An 18,464-nucleotide genomic window follows, 5' to 3' on the forward strand; every position below is an offset into this window, starting at 1 on the left:
CTGTTGCCGCATATAAAACATTTGGCCTCATATCCAAAATGCTGGAGTATAGAGCCAAATTAAACTTTTTAGCTAGTGTCTGAAACAGGGGCGAAAATCTGATATCAACTTTGGAGGGGACAATTACATGATATTTTCTCAAGAGCAATTCCTGAGGGGGACACCAACAGTAGTGCTGTAACACATAGCCTACATTGTAATATGGTAAATGTATATTGAGGAACCAAAGAAATAAGGTGTTTGCCGTACTCCTAACTACCGGTACCCAAAACTACACAACTAATCATAACAGCAATACCATTGCCTTTAACAAATCTTAGTTCAGTCACCAGTTTAAGTTGAGAGTGGGGGTATCCATGGCATTTTCCAATTATGTTCCTATTTTACAAGTAAAAAAAATTGAGAACCTTTCATAATGTTGCCAAACAAAGACTCAACAAACTTACCTGAGACTCCCTGTCTCTGCCAGTCTGTCCCTGCATATCTGTCCCCAACTCTGCTGTCTGTGTGCCATCTGTTGCCTGCTCTGCCTAATGACATCATTGTGAAACATTTCCATTTGAATTTCATTTCTTTCTTATGAACATTTTATCAACTAGTCTTTGAGATATTAGGCTACTAGGGTTCTTAATTTGTGTTTTGGTGTATTGAAAAATACTCTGATGTCCGTCTTTTATTTTTCTGCCATTTTTCTACCTGGCTGGCCCGCTACACACACACACACAGTGTGTAGGTTATTTACAGTAGGAGATGGGCTTCTATCATCTTATCTTTTATCATTCTATTTGGGCTTCGATCTAAAAGGTAGCTAGCAAATGTGAAACGGATTAAAATGACAAGAGTTGACAGCTGTATGAGTTCACCATTTACACAACATATGCTGCAACCTTTTGTAATTTTAATAGTTAGTTTCATATTGGCTGGCTTCCAACAATAGCTGAATTTGCAAAGCTAGCGAGCACCAATTCCGTTTCAGTGGTGTTTGCTATAATCTTTGCTACCCGGGTTAAATAAAGGTGAAATAAAATAAATAAATAAAAGTTCCCTTGCGACAATTTAGCTTTTGCAACGAGACCATTAAATATATTTAAGACAATGGTAGAAGAGAGTGTAGTTCTGTTCAGTTTGGACTCCAGTTTATCGCTAACCTTATCACAGGGACTTTGAAGCACTAACTTACATCGTCTGCGTGCTGATTTTGGAATAAATTGATGATAGCAAAGATTCCATCTTTGACGAGGCCACATAAATGGAATAGGTACTAGCTAGCTTAATAGTTAATATTTGCGCGCTAGCTCTGCATATTCAGCTAGTGTGTGTGCGCGATTGACTGGATTAACCTCACGTCAGTTACGTTCATTGTAAGGAACTGGCAGTGGATCAAACCATTGTGAGGCAAAGGGTGGGGGGGTCGCAATCTTTTGAAACTTAAAAACGCGCTATTAAGTGTCTATAATCAGCACAGTTGCTTTCATTGCGTATTATTAATATTATTTAAATTACATAGTTATGTTTCAGTTATATATTGGGGGGGGACAAATCATATTTTTCCCAGGATGGGGGGGTCGTGTCCCCCCCGGGATTTCCGCCCCTGGTCTGAAAAACAAATCAAAATATATTTGATCTAAGACTTTTTTGGTTGCTATATGTCTTATTTCATAGTTTTGATGTCTTCACTATTATTCTACAATGTAGAAAATAGTAAAAAAAATTAAAAAACATTTCACTGGTACTGTATATCTGAGAAAAACACTTTTCAACCCATATGATCTAGTAAACAATAAAAGTAAATAATAAAACATGTACAAATATGAAGATATGATAAAATACAATTGTGAATGAATAAGCCTTTTCATATTTTATAATATGTCCATATATAGTTATGTTTTAGGAACATCTACCCAAAATATTTCACCTTCTTTATTACTTTACCAAATATTGCATGACATTATCTGTTAAATATGTGAACGTCTAAATCCCTCCGATAGACATGAGAAGATGGACTATGTAAAGGGATTGATTTTGTCGTTCTGAGCATATGCAATGTGTCTGCTTCCGTAAAACAATGTTGACTTCCACACCAAATTACTTATTTACTTATTTTAGGTTTAAGGAAGTGTGTAGTTCACATTCTTTATCGTAGATCCGCCTGCTCGAGAAATTCAGGGATTGCTTTGCCATGTCTGTGCCATAAAGCAGTCGAGCTGGATAAATGTTTTTCTTGACGTGACGTTGTAGTGAAGTGATACTGTATAAATCGATGTAATGATGCAGCCGACCACCAGATGAAGGCAAATACAAGTTTATTCGACAGAGGACGTTTGCATGGCCCTAGGAAGTTCTGGATTGCTGTCGTCTGGCTTATAAAACGATGGGAAATCAATAAAATAAGCCATGTGAACATATACAGTACCAGTCAAAAGGGTTTTTCTTTATTTTTACTATTTTCTACATTGTAGAATAATAGTGAAGACATCAAAACTATGAAATAACAAATATGGAATCATGTTTTAACCAAAAAAGTGTTAAACATATCAAAATATATTTTAGAATCTTCAAAGTAGCTACCTTTTGCCTTGATGACAGCTTTGCACACTCTTGGCATTCTCTCAAACAGCTTCACCTGGAATGGTTTTCCAACAATCTTGAATGACTTCCCACACACACACACACACACACACACACATATACATACATATATAAATATATATAATCCGACCTTTATTTAACTAGGCAAGTCAGTTAAGAACAAATTCTTATTTATAATGATGCCCGACCCCGGCCAAACCTGGACGACGCTGCGCCAATTGTTCACCGCCCTATGGGACTTCCAATCACGACCGGATGTGATACAGCCTGAATTTGAACCAGGTACTGTAGTGACGCCTCTTGCACTGAGATTTGGTATTTGGTATTTTATTAGGATCCCCATTAGCTGTTGCAAAAGCAGCAGCTACTCTTCTTGGGGTCCACACAAAACATGAAACATAATACAGAATGACATAATACAGAACATCAATAGACGAGAACAGCTCAAGGACAGAACTACATAAAAAAAATGTAAAGGCACACGTAGCCTACATATCAATGCATACACACAACCTATCTAGGTAAAATAGGGGAGAGGAGTTGTGCCGTGAGGTGTTACTTTATCTGTTTTTTGAAACCACGTTTGCTGTTTATTTGAACAATATGAGATGGAAGGAAATACCATGCAATAAAGGGCTCTATATAATACTGTTTGCTTTCTTGAATTTGTTCTGGGTTTGGGGACTGTAAAAAGACCCCTGGTGGCATGTCTGGTGGGGTAAGTGTGTGTCAGAGCTGTGTGTAAGTTGACTATGCAAACAAGTTGGGATTTTCAACATGTTAATGTTTCTTCTAGAAGAATTGATGCAGTTAGTCTCTCCTCAACTCTTAGCCAAGAGAGACTGTCATGCATAGTATTTATATCAGCCCTCTGATTACAATACAGAGCAAAATGTGCCACTCTGTTTTGGGCCAGCTGCAGCTTAACTAGGCATTTCCTTGCAGCACTGGACCACACGACTGGACAATAATCAAGATTAGACAAAACTAGAGCCTGGCGAACTTGCTTTTTGGAGTGTGGTGTCAAAAAAGCAGACCATATCTTTATTACGGCCAGACCTCTCCCTATCTTTACAACCATTGAATCTATATGTTTTGACCATGACAGTTTACAATCTAAGGTAACGCCAAGTAATTTAGTCTCCTCAACTTGTTCAAAGACACACCATTCATTACCAGATTCAGCTGAGGTCTAGAACTTAAGGAATGATTTGTACCAAATACAATGCTCTTAGTTTTAGAGATGTTCAGGACCAGTTTATTACTGGCTACCCATTCCAAAACAGGCTGCAACTCTTTGTTAAGGGCTTCAGTGACTTAATTAGATGTTGTTGCTGATGCGTATATGGTTGAATCATCAGCATACAGTTCATGGACACACATGCATTGTTTAATGCCAGTGGCAGGTCATTGGTAAAAATAGAAATGAGTAGAGGGCCTAGAGAGCTGCCTTGCGGTACACCACACTTTACATGTTTGACATTAGAGAAGCTTCCATTAAAGAAAACCCTTTGAGTTCCATTAGATAGATAGCTCTGAATGCACGATATGACAGAGGTTGAAAAGCCATACCATGAATGTTTTTTCAACAACATGTTATGGTCAATAATATCAAAAGCTTCACTGAAATCTAACAGTACAGCTCCCACAATCTTCTTATTATCAATTTCTTTCAAACAATCATCAGTCATTTGTATCAGTGCAGTACATGTTAAGCATGCTGAAAGTCTGTTGTTAATTTGTTTACAGAGAAATAATGTTATAATTTGTCACGTCCTGACCAGTAAAGGGGCTGTTTGTTATTGTAGTTTGGTCAGGGCGTGGCAGGGGGTGTTTGTTTAGTGTGGTTCGGGGTTGTTTGGGTTATGTTCTATCTTAGTGTATTTCTATGTTATTTCTAGTTAGTCTATTTCTATGTGGTGTTTATTGGGTTGACCTTCAATTAGAGGCAGCTGCTTCTCGTTGCCTCTGATTGAAGGTCCTATTTATAGGGGTGTTTGTTCTATGGGGGTTTGTGGGTAGTTATTTCCTGGTTTAGTGTTTATTGCACCTGACGGGACTGTTTGGAGTCGTTTGTTTTGTATACGTGTTTATTTTGTTTTCCTTCTTCAAATAAAAAAGAAGATAAGTATACATTTTCCCGCTGCGTTTTGGTCCACTCCTTACGACAATTGTGACATATTTAGTCAAACACCCTTTTTTCCCAACAGTTTGCTAAGAGCTGGCAGCAAGCTTATAGGTCTGCTGTTAGAACTAGTAAAGGCCACTTTACCACTCTTGGGTAGCGGAAATACTTTGGCTTCCCTCCAGGAACGAGGACAAAGACTTTCCTATAGGGTCAGATTAAAAATATGACAGCGGCCTCCCAAGTGGCGCAGTGGTCTAAGAAACTGCATCTCAGTGCTAGCTGTGCCACTAAAGATCCTGGTTTGAGTCCAGGCTCTGTCGCAGCCGACCGCGACCGGGAGATCCATGGGGCGGTGCACAATTGGACCAGCAACGTCTGGGTTAGAGGAGGGTTTGGCCGGCAGGGATGTACTTGTCCCATCGCTCACTAAGGACTCTTGTGGCGGGCCAGGTGCAATGCATGCTGACATGGTTGCCAGGTGTACAGTCTTTCCTCTGACACATTGGTGCGGCTGGCTTCTGGGTTAAGCGGGCATTGTGTTAGCCTTCCCTGTGGCTCAGTTGGTAGTGCATGGTGTTTGCAACGCCAGCCTGGTATGTGCAATGCCCGGGTTGTGGGTTCGATTCCCACGGGGGGCCAGTACAAAAAAATTAAGTATGCATGAAATGTATTTATTCACTACTGTAAGTCGCTCTGGATAAGAGCGTCTGCTAAATGGCTGTAAATGTCAAGAAGCTGCTGGGTTGTGTTTTGGACGACGCACGTCTCTCAATCTTTGCCTCTCCTGAGTCCGTACGGGAGTTGCAGCGATGGAACAAGACTGTAACTACAAAATTCAAACTTGCAATGCTTTTATTTCATTATTTGTTTGTTTATGCATGAATACAATTGCTCAGTGTTCGTTGTTGGCTTTTCCTTTGTAAGTTTGCCCACTTTGCCAATGAAATAATAATTAAAATACTTGGCAACATCAAATGGTTTTGTGATGAATAAGCCATCTGATTCGATGAAAGATGGAGTTGAATTTGTCTTTCTGCCCATAATTTCATTTAAAGTATTCCAAAGTTTTTTTCCATCATTCCTTATATCATTGATCTTGCCTTCATAATACAGTTTCTTCTTCTTTTTGTTGAGTTTAGTCACATTTCTCAATTTGCAGTAAGTCAGCCAGTCAGATGTGCAGCCAGACTTATTAGCCACTCTTTTTGCCCCATCTCTTTCAACCATACAGTTTTTTAATTCCTCATCAATCCCTGGAGCCTTAACAGTTCTAACAGTCAATTTCTTAACAGGTGCATGTTTAGCAAAAATTGGAAGAAGCAATTTCATAAATTCATCAAGTGCAGCGTCTGGATGCTCCTCATTAATCACATCAGACCAACAAATATTTTTAACATCATCCACATAAGAGTCACAGCAACATCTTTTGTATGATCTCTTCTACACTGTTTTAGGCCGAGCTGTTGGAACTTTGGCTTTCCTGGATATAGCCACTATATTGTGATCATTGCATCCAGTGCGTACGGATACAGCTTTAGAACAAAGTTCTACAGGATTAGTAAAAATGTGATCGATACAAACTAACTTTTAACAAAGCACACCTGTTAATTGAAATGCTTTCCAGGTGACTACCTCATGAAGCTGTTTGAGAGAATGCCAAGAGTGTGCAAAGCTGTCATCAAGGCAAAGGGTGGCTACTTTGAAGAATTTCAAATATAAAATATATTTCGATTTGTTTAACACTTTTTGGGGGGGTTACTACATGATTCCATATGTGTTTTGATGTCATCACTATTATTCTACAAAGTAGAAAATAGTAAAATAAAGTAAAACCCTGGAATGAGTAGGTGTGTTCAAACTTTTGACAGGTACTGTACATATTTTTTTAAATAATTTTAGTGCCCGATTTCAGGGAATGTCAGCTTAATTCTCATCACATTAGGTATTTTTATTTAATTTGTATTTCATCTCGTCATAAACAAATGTCTTCTGCAATAACTTGATATGTTGAGCCAGTCCTTACGATCAGTTCCATCTCAAGTAATGTTTCTATTCTCCAGGGCTATCAGCTTATTGTAGTCTATTAATGCTACTTTCATGTTTTTGTCATCATTGTAATGAATGTGTACATTGTTACAGGTGGAGCTTCTGTTTCTAAGAACTGGGTTACATCTTACCTGAACTGTTTCGAGAAAATGCTTCTCTTCAAGCTTCTAACATCCTACCCAATTAACAGTTTGGTAACCACTTTCTGTTTGCAAATTACGCTACACAGCAATGGTTTCACCACATTGGTTCCCTTATTGCTAGTGTGCAAGGTTCATCTGGCACCTGCACGTTCTTGGTTAGCACCCAGTTTCCATAACACTTTTACTACGGTTGTCGAAGCAGTGCCTGATCTCAGAACTCATTATGTGTTTTACTATGGATGCTTCCCATCCGTATACTTTTTGTGGGATTTTCAGGCTCAGTAGTCTGCAGTTCATTGGTTTACATAACATTGGTAATTCTATAGTGGGCCTCAACTCATCGCACACCAAGCAAATCACATTATTTCAGCAAACATTAAGCCTGGTTGCATTGTCTCATGCCATCTTTGCCCACTCGTATTATTTTTTTGTAATATTTTATTTCACATCCTCCTTTTCTTCCTTTGACAATAAACAAAAACATACCTAGACAAAAACAACCGACAACTTAACATTTACTTCAAATTGTGTTGAGCCGTTTCTGTCTGTAGCCAGATTTCTTTCAATATTTAAAGATGCACTATGCAGATATCACTTTGACATTTCCTGGTTGATAAAATTTGAATAGTTCGCCTAATTTCAGTTTGTGACAAAACAAGCAAGAACATCCCTGGCCACCCCTACTCTGATGTGGCGGACTCACTAAACACAAATGCTTGGTTTGTAGATGATGTCTGAGTGTTGGAGTGTACCCCTGACTATCTGTAGATGATGTCTGAGTGTTGGAGTGTACCCCTGACTATCTGTACATTTTAAAAACATGAAAATGTTGCTGTCTGGTTTGATTAATATAAGGAATTTAAAATTATTTATACTTTTACTTTTAATACTTAAGTATATTTTAACAATTACATTTACTTTTGATACCTAAGTACATTTAAAACCAAATGCTTTTAGACTTTTACTCAAGTAGTATTTTACTGGGTGACTTTCACTTTTACTTTAGTCATTTTCAATTAAGGTATCTTTACTTTTACTCAAGTATGAACATTAGGTACTTTTTCCAGCACTGAGAATGACAGATCTATAACCCATATTTCTATGTGAATTTGGTCGGGTTGCCCATAAAGTTACATATTAAATAATAAAGCATTTGATCCTTACATTCTTGGGCTATAATTTGACTTCCAGTATTTAAGTAATAGCTTCTTCAATATACAGTAATTGACGTAAATAATATTGTCCAACCCAATGGGTATCTTACCACACCCCCATATGCCATGTCTTCAAATATGCAGATAGATGGATTAAAAGTAAATTTACATTGTAAAACATCTGACAGCCATCTTTCTAACTCTGCCCATAACTTTAGGACTTCATAGCACTCCCAGAAGGCATGAATCATTGTGTCATTGTTAGTTTTACACTTAGGACATGACTCTGCGGTTGTGCTGTAGAATTTGTGAATTTTGTCTCTTGTATAATAAATTCTATATATTAGTTTATATTGGATTAAGTGTACATTTTAGTTAACTGTAATTTAGTTTATTATGTTCCAACACTCCCTCCAATTTGTGCAAATATCAGTTCTTTTTAAGTCTTGGTTCCAATAGTTAATATTTTTTCCTAAGCGATTGTCAGTTGTATATGCTCTCCGCAAGATTTTGGAAATCTTACCTGTCATATGAGTATCTTTTTCTGACTCAAATAGAATTCCCTCAAAATTGCTGTGATGTCCAGAAGCTTTCAGGTTGAAATTTCATGATGTAAAACTTTTAAGTTGCATATATTTGAAAATGTTTACATTGGTCAGTGAAAAATTGCTTTATTTTTTGAATAGTCACAATACTTTTCTTGCCTAACATCATTATTTGGAAACAGTATATTGATGATATTTTTGTTCTATGGAGGGGTGATGCAGAACAGCTCCAGGCATTCCATGCTTTTTTTAACTCCTGTTCTGAACATTTGAGATTTACTATGCAATCTGATACACGTCAAATCAGTTTTCTTGATCTTCTGATCTTGTGTGAAGATAATGTTCTATACACTGATCTTTACAGTTTACAGTACACTGATCGTAACAGTTTGTTGAGGGCTGATAGTTGTCAACCACTTCCCTTGAAAAACAGTTGCCCTACAGCCAATTCTGTCGAATCAAAAGAATTTGTAAAAAAACAATCAGATTTCGACAGAAATATGGCTGACTCAAAGAAAATTCAAGAAGAGGGGGTACGAAAACAGTCAGATTAATCCTGCCATTGAGAAAATTCAAAACGAAACGAGACATGACCTTTTTCAAGGCCAGTCTCGCAAAAAATAAGCATGCTTGCGTTCTAACTACCAGCTATTCAAAGTGCTCTGAACAAATTAAGGGAATCAGCTAAAATTATTATATAGAACTCTTGCCACCAACAAAATGTTGAATATTTGTGGCATAAAATCATCAAAGCTCTGCAGATTTTGTTGTGAGGATACAGAATCAATAGACCATTTATTTTGGTGTTGCCTTCAGGTAGCCTGTTTCTGGTCTCAGGTTCAGGAATGGCTCAAAATGCATAACATTGATCTAAAATTGACCCTAGAAATAGTACTGTTAGGAGATTACTAATATACTAACACTCTTAGTAAAAGTACTTCTCTTCAACTCGCAATCTGTGGATTCTATTCGATTAGATAGATTGAAATTGTACATTAAACATCACAGTATAGTTGAAAGATATATGGTGCGTAGAAACCCGAAGTGGGTGGCCAGCAGAGATAGATGGGATGGGCTGAGGGAAGCTGAGGGTTGGGATGTGGAATTGGAGACAAGTGGGCGTGGAGTTGCTGTGTGAGAGATAGAATGATGGTCAAAAATAAAAGTAAAAAATGTCAAATAAAGTCAAAATAAATCATAATAAAAAGTACATTTGAAGTGGCAGTATTTCTACAACTAATGCCGGTTTGCCTGAGGCTGATGCTGTGCAGCTGTTTGTACACATGCACATACACACACTCTCATTCAAATAAACACATACAAGAACACACACATACATGTAATAGTGCCAGACATGCACACAAACATATACAGTTGGCTTTGCGGTTATGATTTTAGTTGTCCTTGATGTCCTTTGTTTTAAATTTGTTATTTTTTTTTGCATTGTTGTTTGCTGTTTTCTTCTGTCTTTTCCTTTTTTCTCTTTAGTTCATTCTCTTGGTTGTTGGTGCATTGGGGGGGGGGGGGTTCTTGGGGTTGGGGAATGGAATGAATTGTATTTTTAATTTTTATTCTTGGGGGGGGACTGTGGTAGGGGTTTCGATTGGTTGAGGGACAGCTATTGGGGAACTGAGGGGGGTATCTTGGAGGTTTTGGGTTCACGTTTTTTGGCCTGGTGGTAGATCTGTCAACATGCCCTTGAGCAGGGCATTGACCCTGGATGCTTCTGTGTGTCTCTCTGAATGGGAATCTGTTGGATGACTGGTATGATGCAGTTATTGAGCGGCTTCACTGAAAGTATATTGTATGTTTCGAATATTCAATAAATAATCAATAATAATAATAATAAAAAAATATTAAAGGAATCGTTCAAACATTGGCACATTCTAAGATCCAATGATAGTATCGGTAATGTTTTCGGACCTTCCTTTGGTTGTATTCTCACTGGGCAGAAACCTCAGAAATCAATTGGTAAACTCCGATTTACCACCCAAAGATATCCCTGCACAACGTCTATTTACGCCTCTACTGGATGGAAACTAAAAGTGTAACAGCTGTGTGTGGTCCCTGGTTCGAGCCCAGGTCGGGGCGAAGAGAGGGACGGAACCTACACTGTTACATGTGCTCAATGCAATGGCACTTATAAATGTAGATCCTTCAAACACCCCCAAACAGGGAAACAGATCCCAAACAATGTTGTTATCAAGTGCTCCACTAAGGCAGTTATTTATCTTATAACTTGTCCTTGTGGTAAAAAATGATGTGGGTAAAACAAAGCGCAAATTTAAAGTACGTATCTCAGAGCATCGTAGCACCATTAGGTGCAAAAACTCAACTTACCCAGTTGCGGCCCACTTTTCGAAAGAAAACCACTCGATATTGGCATCGAACATGTCACCCTCCCTAGGAGAGGGGGTGACCTCGACAATTTATTGTTAAAACAAGAGGCTGCCTGGATCTTTAATTTAAAGACCCCTGCTCCCTTCGGTCTCAACGTAGACTTTGATCTGAAGCCATTCTTGTGATTATTGTGATTTTGCTATTATAAATGTTTGTAGGCTTATGTTGCCAAAATTGTATCTATGATCGTACTCTATCCATTTATGTTTTTTGTATGCTATTTTAATATATGAGAATTAACCAATGATATCAGGCCACACCCGGCCATGATTACAGACACCCGTGTGTGTCTTTTGACACTATATAAATGAGTCATCTCGCAGTGTTTGTCATTATACCCTGATGAAGACAGCTTGTCTGTCGAAACGTTGGACGTATTAATAAACATTTCATAAAATATTTTCCATTACAGCACAGTTGCACTTTTGTTCTATTCTTCACATGTATCTCTTTCACATCTAATGATTATTGTTTTCAATCTTTAGATCTAACCATTGCTCCGCTGTGTACCTTCTCCCTGATGAGTAAGGTATTTATTTTGGAGGGGGGGGGTTCGATGCCAGCCGCCCAGCAAAAGGCTACCTGTCCTCAGCATCTGGCTCTGAGGAGTATTCCTCAGAGAGGAGGCCATACACCAAACTATTTAACAAAATGCCATATTGCATTCTGTCTCTATTGTTCATTCAGTTAAGCCTATACTCGATATAACTGTAATTTCTGCATTTATGAAGCATTTTTAAACTACCCTCACTTATCCTTAATTTATTTGGCGTGGGCTAAGTTTGGTTAATAAACCGTAAATTTGTTAACTCAATCCTCTGTTTGGACAATTGTTCCTTTATGATCTAGTCAGGTCTTTACAGTACTAAGGTTAGCTAGCGTTTCTCCCTTATTCAGTATTCAGTAATGCAACGTTAGCTAGCTAGCTACATTAGCTAAGCCCCTTGGACATTGTCAACAAATTTCACAACTCGGTCAGTATACGTTACAAAAACAAAATCCTTTAGTTAAATTTCACTATTTACACTATTTGTACGTTATGACCCAGGACAAAATTAAGAGACAGACAGAAACCAGTTGCTTTCATTTTGACTCGAAGATTATCTATTATATTGACAACAAGATAGCCAAGTGACCGCTCTAACAATGGAAATACATGTCCTCAATGATTGAAGGCAGGCGAGATGAAGTGGGACCATTGTAGCCAATGAGAGGGCAGATACACGTGTGAACAACAGGCACAACTAAGTCATTTGTCTCAAAGTTGACGGAATGCTTCCTTCCTTCCCTTTAATCAGTCCATTTGTAACAGCCTAAACATTACACAACTTCTATTCAATCAAATAAGCCTCATGTAATTCTACGCTCTCTCATATACCTCCATTCAACAAAAAAAAGGGCTAATCTCATGTGGACAGATTTAGGAGCGGAGTAAATCCTCATGCTTCGCCTCTTCCTCTCCGTTTGACGGCAGACGAGAGGTCAGTGTGGCATCCCTCCGGGTGACAGCCCAGCGTTCTTCTGGCTTCTTATTAGCTTTTTTTATGTACAAATGTACACTTTCAGTCATGAAATGGTGAACAAAATGTTTAACAATGTTTTGTGGGCAATTTTTGTATAAGCGAGAGGTCACCGGGAAGTGACACATCCTCTCACCTCTCACATGCTCCTCCTATAGGTGGAGGCATGGTTAACTGATTTCATGGAGTGTGTCTGAAAGTGGGCGTATCAACAGAAGTGGGTGTATGGAAAGCAAATCATCTAATTGGGCCGTTTTGTTGCCACTCAAGACCGTTTTGCGTGGCTGATTGGGCTGCACAATGAGTCGATTGTTGACAACTGTAGCAGTTTAGCTAAGCCTAACCCTTTTCCTAACCTTAACCTCATTCTCCTAACCTGCCTTGTTAATTCTCCTAACCTGCTACGGTAATTATCCTAACCTGCCTTGTTAATTATCCTAACATGCCTTGTTAATTATCCTAACCTGCTATATTCATTCTCCTAACCTGCCTTGTTAATTATCCTAACCTGCCTTGTTAATTATCCTAACCTGCTATGTTAATTCTCCTAACCTGCCCTGTTAATTCTCCTAACCTGCTACGTTAATTATCCTAACCTGCCTTGTTAATTATCCTAACCTGCTATGTTAATTCTCTTAACCTGCTATGTAAACATTAAGCTGACCCACGGTGCACCTGGCTATGGACGGTCTAACCAATCTAATCGAGCACTGATGCTACACCCATTGCTGTTGATCCACCCACATCTTTTTCAACGCCCACTTTCAGACACACTCCAAGTATGCAGTTACCCATATCTGGGTGCAGCCAAAGTGGAAAGAACGTCATTTGTCCGTGTTAAAGGTTCGTAATGTGAAGAAGAAGAAGAAGAAAAAACATTGGAAGTCTTAAAATCGTGAGATAGCAACTGTGTTTTAATGTACTGTATTCTTGACATAACTCATTCTAATATGTCTACTACTGTACATTGCATTTTAGTTACACTCGTTTATACACACCACATATTTATTTAAAGACTGGATTCTTGACATAGCTCACTCTAATATATATACTGTTGTACATATCATTCCTAGTATATTTTATGTAAATTAATCTGGTGTAGATGCGTATAGATTGGATTACTGTTACAGTGCTATTGGGTTGTTAGGTGTATTCATTCCGAAATGTCTTGATTTGTTGTTGTACTTTGAAAAATAATTATTATTTGTGTAACTGTTTGACATTTACTGCATTGTTAGGCGCTAGTAACACCCGCTGTAACATCTGCTAAACTGTATACGTGACCAATAGCTTTGATTTGTACATTTTATTGACTTGTGAAACGTGTTGACATCGCCAGGGGCTAAACTAGCTGCTAGCTACATTAGGGCCCGAATTCCGACCAGAGTTAAGCGACCTAAATGGAACGTCATTCTCTATGCGTATTCTTACCTTAAACTTAAACATGCGAATAGCGCACTATTCCCCTGCTATTCATTTTGGGTGGAGATCAAAAACATGTAGGTGTAGTGGAGGTGTGTCTACCTTAACTGGGCGGCAGGTAGCCTAGTGGTTAGAGCGTTGGACTAATAACCGAAATGTTGCGACATCTAATCCCAGAGCTGACAAGGTGAAACATCTGTCTTTCTGCCCCTGAACAAGGCAGTTGTCACAAAAGGTGCCATGTTGAATTGACCAAACTGCAGCAGGTATGTGGATACTCATTCTTTTAATGAAAAAAAACACAAAGCATCCACAGGAAAAACCAAACAATAAACGATACTCATGACCAAACAGTGTGGCAGGCTAAACAAGCAGTGCTCACAAACAATTACCCACAAACACACAGACAAACACACCCTACTAATATAGGACTCCCAATCAAAGGCAACTCAACACACCTGCCTTCAATTGGGAGTCCAATCCCAATTAACTCTACATAGAAAACAAACCTAGAACCTATACCCACAACTAACTAACTAAACCTAGAAATACATAAACACAGAGCAGTGCCCAAAACCCCCGGAATACATAAATAAAACAACCTACTACCTACACCACCACCCCGAACCATATAAAACAAATACCCTCTGCCACATCCTGACCAAACTCCAACAACAAATAACCCTTAACTGGTCAGGACGTGACAGCAGTTAACCCACTGTTCCGAGGCTGTCATTGAAAATAAGAATTTGTTCTTAACTGACTAAATAAATAAAAAATATTCTACCACTGCATGAAGAACATTGAGCAAACCTACTGTTTAGAAATACACCCTTCTCTATGCACTGTAATTTACAACTTCATAAGAGCACATGATAAGACCTAAGTAATTAGTTATTTATTTGGATAAGGGAATTGTGTCTCCTAGAGATGAACGTACTTTGGTGCGAAAAGTGCAAATCAATCCCAGAACAACAGCAAAAGACCTTGTGAACATGCTGGAGGAAACAGGTACAAAAGTATCTATATCCACAGTAAAATGAGTCCTATATCGACATAACCTGAAAGGCCGCTCAGCAAGGAAGAAGCCACTGCTCCAAAACCGCCATAAAAAAAGCCAGACTACAGTTTGCAACTGCACATGGGGACAAAGCTTGTACTTTTTGGAGAAATGTCCTCTGGTCTGATGAAACAAAAATAGAACTGTTTGGCCGTAATGACCATCGTTATGCTTGGAGGAAAAGGGGGAGGCTTTCAAGCCGAAGAACACCATCCCAACCGTGAAGCACGGGGGTGGCAGCATCATGTTGTGGGGGTGCTTTGCTGCAGGAGGGACTGGTGCACTTCACAAAATAGATGGCATCATGAGGATGGAAAATTATGTGGATATATTGAAGCAACATCTCAAGACATCAGTCAGGAAGTTAAGGCTTGGTCGCAAATGGGTCTTCCAAATGGACAATGACCCCAAGCATACTTCCAAAGTTGTGGCAAAATGGCTTAAGGACAACAAAGTCAAGGTATTGGAGTGGCCATCACAAAGCCCTGACCTCAAATCTATAGAAAATTTGTGGGCAGAACTGAAAAAGAGTGTGCGAGCAAGGAGGCCTACAAACCTGACTCAGTTACACCAGCTCTGTCAGGAGGAATGGGCCAAAATTCACCCAACTTATTGTGGGAAGCTTATGGAAGGCTACCCGAAATGTTTGACCCAAGTTAAACAATTTAAAGGCAATTAAATATGAATTGTGAAAAACTGAGTTTAAATGTAATTGGCTAAGGTCTATGTAAACTTCTGACTTCAACTGTAAATGACACTTGTTTTAGATATATTTGACCTTCTAACCAGTGGAGACAAAATGTGAAACCAGTCATACAGCAGCAAACTGAAGCATATCAACATATCTACTTTCCCACAGAAAAGTTTATGAAATGTTGTGCCATTATGCAGAATTTAATTGTACAGCCTTTTAACTTGCAGGGACGGGCACTCTAGAATGTCTTAATTATATTCTACCCGACTTTCTCTGTTTCCTAATTCTATCATGTTAAATATTAACCACTATCAGTAGCAAACATCAGTAGGCTTAATAATAACACCTATTCAACTGCCAATTTACTGTTAGTTCCCTTGAGTTGGTATAGCCTCCATTATCCATTTAATTACATCGCTTCAATTACCTTCATTTGCTTCCTCTGTAAACGCCATCACGGCCATGTGGCTGGTACTGAGGGTCATTTGTAACAGTTGATAATATAAAAAAGAAAACATGTAAACTAAATAAATTGTTATGGAGGGGAACACAGACCAAGCAGCAACAGTTTGGAACCCGACGCGTAGTGAAATACTTGGCTGTGACATCACACAGTTCCATGGTTAGTGTAGGTAATAGACGAGGGTATAGCCCACTATTGTACACTATCCTCCCTATTAGAATTCTATGTACACCAATCTTCCAATATTATCATGGAATAAAAAACTTAATGTGTCAATTTTCAGAATGAATCAAACCACCGTTTTCTTTCTTTTGTGAGTAAAGGCTCTCCAAACCAGTTTTTTTTATGGATTCATAAATATTTTCCTAACCCTAAATAATCTACAAGGTCAGAGAATTTTTTTAATCTACCAATTTTTACTGAAACTGAGACAAATATGCATATAGTAAGGTGGGTTTTCCTACGCACGCCTTTCCTACGCACTTCTCAGTATTTGGTATTCAGACTTACCTTATTCAGTCACGTAACACGCTCTGCCGGTGTGGATATCTTGCGCTCTCTAAATACATTTCATTCAACCGCTGAAAACCCTCCCACTTGCTGGCCAACAGATTTTGCTGAGGTGTTTTCATTCAATATGATTTTCAGTACATTTATCTTAAGCCATCCCTTTAAATACGGTGTACCTTTAACCTGTTGGGGCTAGGGGGCAGTATTTTCACGGCTGGATAAAAAAACGTACCCGATTTCATCTGGTTACTAATCCTACCCAGTAACTAGAATATGCATATACTTATTATATATGGATAGAAAACACCCTAAAGTTTCTAAAACTGTTTGAATGGTGTCTGTGAGTATAACAGAACTCATTTGGCAGGCAAAACCCTGAGACATTTTCTGACAGGAAGTGGATACATGATGTGTTGAATTACCTTTAAGCCTATGCCATTGAAACACACAGGGGTTGATTCATGTTTTGGCACTTCCTATTGCTTCCACTAGATGTCACCAGCCTTTACAAAGTGTTTTGAGTCTTTTACTGTGAGATCTGACCGAACAAGAGCCATGGAACGGTGATGGCCGATTAGACTCTGGCGCGCGAGTTCATGTTGGGTACCCTCGTTCCAATACGTTATAAAAGAGAATGCATTCGTCCACCTTGAATATTATTCATGTTCTGGTTAAAAAAGGCACTAATGATTTATGCTATATAACGTTTGACATGTTTGAACGAACGTAAATATATTTTTTCATGACGTTCATGACGAGAAGTCCGGCTGGCTTAGATCATGTGCTAACAACACGGAGCTTTTTGGATATAAATGATGAGCTTTTTTGAACAAAACTACATTCGTTATGGACCTGGGATTCCTGGAAGTGACATCTGATGAAGAGAATCAAAGGTAATGGATTATTTACATAGTATTTTCGATTTTAGATCTCTCCAACATGGCCGTTTGTCTGTATAGCAAAGCATATTTTTCTGGGCGCAGAGCTCAGATTATTGCAAAGTGTGATTTCCCAGTAAGGTTATTTTTAAATCTGGCAAGTTGATTGCGTTCAAGAGATGTAAATCTATAATTCTTTAAATGACAATATAATATTTTACCAATGTTTTCTAATTTTAATTATTTAATTTGTGGTGCTGACTTGACTGCTGGTTATTGGAGGGAAACGATTTCCTCAACATCAATGCCATAGTAAAACGCTGTTTTTGGATATAAATATGAACTTGATAGAACTAAAAATGCATGCATTGTCTAACATAATGTCCTAGGAGTGTCATCTGATGGAGATTGTAAAAGGTTAGTGCATCATTTTAGCTGGTTTTATGGTTTGGTGACGCCCGTCTTTGAATTGACAAAACATTACACACAGCTATTGTCAATGTACTCTCCTAACATAATCTAACTTTATGCTTTCGCCGTAAAACCTTTTTGAAATCGGACAACGTGGTTAGATTAAGGAGATGTTTATCTTTCAAAGGGTGTAAGATAGTTGTATGTTTGAAAAATGTGAATTTTGACATTTATTTGGTTTCAAATTTGCCGCTCTTGAAATGCACCTGCTGTTGATAGGGTGCACCACGGGTGGCACGCTAGCGTCCCACATAGCCCCTTAAGTTATAATTTTGTCGACAGACTCAATAGAATACATGTAGAGAACGGGTTCAGAATATAGGGATCAATGAAAGAATTCCATCAATGCATCCTCGTCTCCATTTCAGCACCAACTCGTAAATACAAAAAATACATTTAGCAGACGCTCTTTTCCAGAGCGACTTATAGTAGTGAATACAT

Source organism: Salmo salar, chromosome ssa03, assembly GCF_905237065.1.
Source record: "Salmo salar chromosome ssa03, Ssal_v3.1, whole genome shotgun sequence".
NCBI lineage: Eukaryota > Metazoa > Chordata > Actinopteri > Salmoniformes > Salmonidae > Salmo > Salmo salar.